Below are 6590 nucleotides of genomic sequence, written 5' to 3' on the forward strand. Positions count from 1 at the left end.
AGTGTCTGGAAGAAGGGGCCGAGCGACCCTTTCTCCATATTTGGTAGCCCATTGCCCCATTGACAACAGCCACTCCATGAATGGCATGACATGGAGAGGGAAATCCCGCGCAGACATCTGTGCCTGCCGCCCATGTATGGAGGGCAGTGGTGAGGGCAGACAGACAATGACAGGCTTCCCTTTGATCTTTTCTACATTGATACATCACGATAATATATCTGAAAAAAGAACCCATGTGGAATGGCTACTCTAATGAATAATAATATGGCACAATTCTGTCTAATGTCAGTATAACATTGCTATAAAATCAGTGCTCATATCAGTGAAGTCACATGCACAAACCCTGGGTGTTGTCTATGATTCTGAGCTCTGTCTTGACAAACAACTCAGTTCTTTTGTTAAAACTTGTTACTATCAGTTAAGAACCATTTCCAAACTCAAAATAAATCTGTTTAGGCCTTCCCCAGTCTTGATTGACTGGCCTGCAGATGGCCCAAAATGCAGCTGCAAGGATTTAGCCTATCTTCACTCCCCCTGTTCACTTTAGTATACATCTTAAGCCCTTGCTGATTCATTTCAATTATCTATTATTGGTCATTATCCTAATGGTCATGCCCCATCTTCTATTACAGACCTTACTCACTGGCACTCAGCTCCTAGGTCTCTTAGACCTGACAGCAGGTCTCTCTTGTATGTCCCATGATCATGGTTAAAACTAAAAGATGACAGAGCCTTTGCAGTAGCTGCGCCATGATTGTGCAACCAGTTGCTGTTAGATATTAGTTGTGCTCCCTCCATCTCTGTTTTTAAATCTAGGCTAAAGACACATTTTTATTCACTGGCCTTTTTGGCACACTAATCTTTTAATCTGTCATTCTGTATTTTTCCCTTGTTGCTTATTGTTGTGGGTTTTTACTTTAAATGTTCATGTTTTTTGTACAGCATTTTGGTCAGCTTAAGCCATGTTTAAATGTGCTCGAGACATAAACTTCACTAACTACTTTTAACAGAGACAAACCTGATAAATCATCTCACTTAAGGACATAATCAGTAGAATCAATGGTAGATCCACTGTTTATCCAAACATAAAGAGACACATTTCTTCCTCTTAACTCGAGTCTAAAAAAACCACCGGGGGTCACAAAATCTCCATACTGTCAACCCAAGCCACATCTACTGTGTCTGAATACCCAAACAAGGGTCTGATGATTCTATAAGGGTCCGATGATTCTATAGTCGTTTCGGTATTCTAAATAATAGCGTATTCTGTTTGTTTTGTGTCTGTGTTTCTGGAAAGGTCTCCTGAACATACATGAGTTTAGACTGGCAGGACACATGTAGCCCTACAGAACCAAATGGAGAGACCACTTGTGCCACACAGCTGGTGTCAGCAGCTGTTCGACTCTATTAGAAGCTCCAAACCCACACATTTCAAAAGGGTAACCACTGCTGCAGAACAAACTTTCCTATTTCAGTACAGTGTAAGTGTGTCCCCCCTTGAAAACAGTCTGATAAAGTTTCATAATAAGAGTGCACATATATTCAGAAGAAAAAAAATCCTGTGGCTGGACTCACCATATGGCAAATGAAAAGATACTTTTGCCATGCATTTCTAGATTTCATTTGCATAAAATCAGTGAGTTTCCCTATTTCTAATGAGCTATGTGAATGTTATTGATGTGGTGGCGATGCTGTGTCCACATATGGAAAATTGTGGAATTATTAAAATTCATGCTTTAGTCAAGCTCTGTTGGTTTCCCATTTGCATTTTCTATGTTTATTGACTTGTTATAGAGGAATCCTAATGCAAACCAGTTATATACTAAAACCTTTTCAATGTCTTGAGCATAAAACATTCAAATTAGAACACACAATGTGCGGTAAGTTCTACCAGGAAGAAATACATTGGCCTAAGTGTAATATCAAAGGTTATCTCAGTGCATTGAATTTATTCTCCTTGGCATATTTCTCTTCCTCTGTCCGAACGTATACTGGTACCTCAAACACCAACCGCTGGCCTAGTGATTACCGTTTTATGTAATAACAGTCAAGGTAATGTATTCTTCCATGTAAGAAACCTTTACAGACAAATCAAAAGCAATGTTGATACTATTTGTTGTTTCCGACATCAAAACAATAAAGAAAAGGGAACATCTCTTGTTGTGACACATGCCATATTCTTTCTTCATTCCTGCACTGAGGAAAGAACAAGACATAGGAAATGACATTGCCGGTTTACTTAAAACAGACAGGGAGCGAGCTCTGAAGGCTGTGAAATAACATTGGCTAAGAGCAGTGGATGGTCCCACCACAAGGAGGACAAGACAAAAGGGCACAGCAAGCCATGAATCATATGCTGCTGTCACCCGACCCCGAGCCATAACCCTTCACTGTGTGACTCTTTGTTTTGGTCTTATGTAATGAATGGTAGACTGCGGTCTGCTTTAAGCATCCTTTTGCCCCAGTATTCAAATAATGCTAACATTTTATGACCAGAGTTTAGCAAAGTATGTCTATGGAGAACAGAACTGTAAAGATCAAGAGGGAAAGGTGGTCGACTGCTTTCAACATTTTTTCGCCCGTGTGCCAAAATAATACATTCTTAAAAAATTGGTATTTCAGTGTTTGCTGCTGTCCTTCTTCAGAGCACCCATGGGTGTGAAAGACTCATGCCAGTGCCTGGATTAGACACAGAGACACTTGGAGGCTGCTCAAATAGTCCTGTAGTATGACTTTCACTTTAGCTGTTGCTACTGAGTTTAAATCATTGTGGCATGATCATTTTCTTCCAACCTACGACCCCTCAAGAGATAGTACTCATTACCCAGCAGTAGAGATGAGATAATAAGGACAAAACTGTCCAGAACAAAAAACATATTGATTTTCTATGTGAATTTCACATCATAAACAGAATACAAACCCTTTTAAAGAACCCTGAGGGGAAGTCGTTTGCCTGATGCAGGCAAGGTTTTGTACCTAAATCAATAATATGCACATATATAGGAATGTCCCCATGCTGGATCGTAGCATTTGAGCTGCTCATCAGAAACCCGCTCAATACAAATGGTCTGAAAGCACTTTGTTCTTTCCAACATGGCGCATTTATCTGTGTTGAGTGTCAGGGGCCATTTAAAGGTCGCAGCAGAAAGAAGACATATTGCTCCATGAAAATTGGGTGTCCTCTTTCTGGCCCGTGTACTGAATACTGAGTGACAAGCTGCTGGCTTATGTTAGAAGTCTTCTGCTGGTTACCTCAAAGGAGCACTGAGCTTGGATCACTGTCAGTATGGCTGCAGTTACACAGCAAACACTTGCTCATTTATTACCACTGATACTTTGGACAGTAAGTCACTCACTTTTCTAAAATGCACAGTTTTTTTATACTTTTATGAACATCTGTTACGTAATAGGCCCATTGGCAACACGTGTTAGGACTACACTGAAATTACACTCTGTTAGTTTAGTTAAGTTCAGATTTTTGAAAAGAGAGTTACAGATTTTATGAGTTATTGCAGGTCAAAGTTAAAGTCTGTGTTTATAATCTTAAATGCAACATGATGAAATTAGTTAAAATAAAATGCAACAGCATCAATATTCAAGCATATCAAATGATCAGAGCTAGACATGAAATATATCACATTTATAATTTATAAATACAGAATGCTTCTCAAACAAAGAAGCAAAGAATAATGAACTGACTATTTTATTTATGTTATTAAAAGTCCTATGAGTAATATTAAGCAGGATCTATTGTCAGAAATGGAATATAATATTCAAAACTTTCATTAGTGTATAAAAATGTATAAAGTTTTTGTTATCTTAGAATGAGCCGTTTATATACAGGTGCTGGGGGTTGCCTTCCACAGAGTCCCCCATGTTGAACCACCATGTTTCCACAGTAGCCCAGAAGGGACAGATCAAACAGTTGTGTTCTTCACTTGTTTTGCAGCCACCATATTTTCTCTTTCGCGCTTGGAAGGGGTCTAAACATCCTGAAACCAGCCAGTAAAATGCCCTCCAAGTTCAAGTTAATTGTAGAATGTAAACTGTCAGGTGACTAAAACCTTCAAATTCCTAAAAGAAATAGAGGATATGACCTCAGGGTCCTCAGTGGTAGCTACAGTCCATTGCTTACCTTATCTGTAACTGAAACTACTAAATCATCAAACCTCCAACCCTCAATGATAAACTCCTTGAAATTCCTCATGAGGAAACTAAACCTCTTGTGGACAGGAGAAGTGGCCCACTTTGAGGCCTTGCAAAAACTGACATTTCCTCACATAGCCATTTAACAGTGTACCCACTCCACCTTGTGTGTTTGTGTGTGTACGTGTGGTCGTATGTGAGGTAGAAATTACAGGAGAAGTATGTGGTTAATGATGGTGGGAGCCTATACTTATCCTCTCTATTTCTTCTTTGGCTCCAGGTCTCCTTGCAGCCAGTAGGACAGGCTTTTTCCATAGCCACCCCAGACCATAAATAAAAAATTTACAGCCTGCCGTCTCTCTCTTCTCTCTCTCTCTCTCCTCTCCTCTCTCTCTCTCTCTCTCTCTCTCTCCTCTCTCTCTCTTCTCTCTCTCTCTCTCTCTCTCTCTCTAGTGCCTCTCAGTAAGGCAGTGTCAGCTTGGTCTAAGGCTTGTGCCTGCTGTACCCACTGCCAAGGCTTCTGGAGGATAAAACAGAGAAAGTTGAATTAAATCAGGAATTTTTTTTGCAAGGGCTTCTATCCTCAGGATGTTTTGGAGCAGAACTTGGGCAGAACAAAAAAGCAATTAAACTAGTCTCATATGACACTCACATTAAATATTGCAATACACATTTGGGGCATTGGCAACCTCATTTTCTTATTACTTTTATATGAATTTGTCTCAGATACAGCCCACATTAAAAAGAATGAGTGAGTTTGTCACGGTGTGACAGTGACGGTATAAATGAGGTTAAAAAGCGCTTTGGATTGAAAATGAAATATCATGAATTCAAATTTGAATAAGCTACAAAAGTAGACAGCTACCCAGATTTGTAGTAGGCTGCTCCAGCAAGAGTATTTCGTACATCTTTATAGGGTCCTAAGTATTGAATCCTGAGCTATTTTGGTGGTAGCTGAGAATGTCAAAACTGATTAGGAAAGCTTGTAAGTTTTTAGGCAAATTACCCAAACACCTCACCTAGATAGAAGTTAGCTAAATAGGCTTTTGCTCTCTGATAGTTTCTTGCATATATTCAGAACATATCAGTTTAATTGAGGTTCTATCAATAAGATATATAATTCCAATATGTTTGCTTTTATTGCAATCCCCCCCCCCTCCTGTTCTGCTTCAGGGATGCGTTATGAAAGCTAAAATCTCTCCAGCGTCAAAAATAGAAGCTCTCTCTTTGGATCAATAAAGTGCTGCCTTTAAGTATTGCACATTTTGCCCCCAGTAAATAGTTCAGTTGTACATCATGTGCATTTGATTGCTGCTCTGTTGCAAGTCCTAATGACCCCATCTTGCTCCTCTGTGATGTGTGTTTTCATGGTATATACTGTCATCTATCAATTTCAAAAAGTATACACGATGATGTAAAAGGTACTTTCAGTTGGACTTAATGTGAAGTTGCTGTGAAATTGAGGGAAAAGTCAGCTTATTTTGAAAGGATCAAAATAATCTTGTTTTCAAAGGATCAAGTAGAATTTAAAATCAATATGGAACAGACAGTGTAGTTGCTAGTATACATTGCCTTGCGAAAGTATTCGGCCCCTGAACTTTTCAACCTTTTGACACATTTCAGGCTTCAAACATAAAGATATACATTTTTATTTTTGTTGAAGAATCACCAAACAAGTGGACAACAATTTTGAAGTGGAACGAAATTATTTGATATTTTAAACTTTTTAGCAAATAAAAAACTGAAAAGTGTCGGTGCAAAATTATTCGGCCCCTACTTTCATGCAGCAAACCACTCCAGAAGTTCAGCGAGATCTCTGAATGATCCAATGTTGTCCTAAATGGACTAAAGAGATGAATAAAATAGAGCCAATCCAACACTCGATTATGCTGCTCCACCACCACTTCTGAGTCATGTGAGAGAGCGAGCCATTCTGCTGTGTGTGATGTTCGGTCAATGAGCTTCTGTTGTGACTAAGCGTCAAGCGACCAGAATCCATGAAGTACCAAGGATACAGTTCACATCCCAAGCAGTCTGTGGGACAATAAACTTTTCGAGTTATGAGGTAGTCAAGAGCCACACGGAACTCTTCGTGACTATACAAAAAGATGTTCGAGCATGGCTTTATACATCCACCCGAGACGATCGTATCTGGCACAAGCATCACTTTTATAGAACGAAGATGCAGTAGTATCTTAATCGCAGACTGCATATCATATTCGATAAACCAATGGACGATCTCCTTCTGTGCGTACTCCTCTTCTTTAAACTTATAAGACATGAGACACGAAATGATGGTTATCAGTAGTCTAATCACGTAGACCTGCAGGCATCAGTAGTCCTATGGACTAGAAGATCTCCTACTCGCGATGCACCGTCACGAGGCTGATAGTTCTCTGCAGTCTCATATCCAAGAGGCTGAGTAGTATGGCCTCTTGGCTGCC

This window comes from Morone saxatilis, unplaced genomic scaffold (assembly GCF_004916995.1).
Source record: "Morone saxatilis isolate NCDOM2014 unplaced genomic scaffold, NCSU_SB_2.0 Contig3, whole genome shotgun sequence".
Classification (NCBI taxonomy): Eukaryota; Metazoa; Chordata; class Actinopteri; family Moronidae; genus Morone; species Morone saxatilis.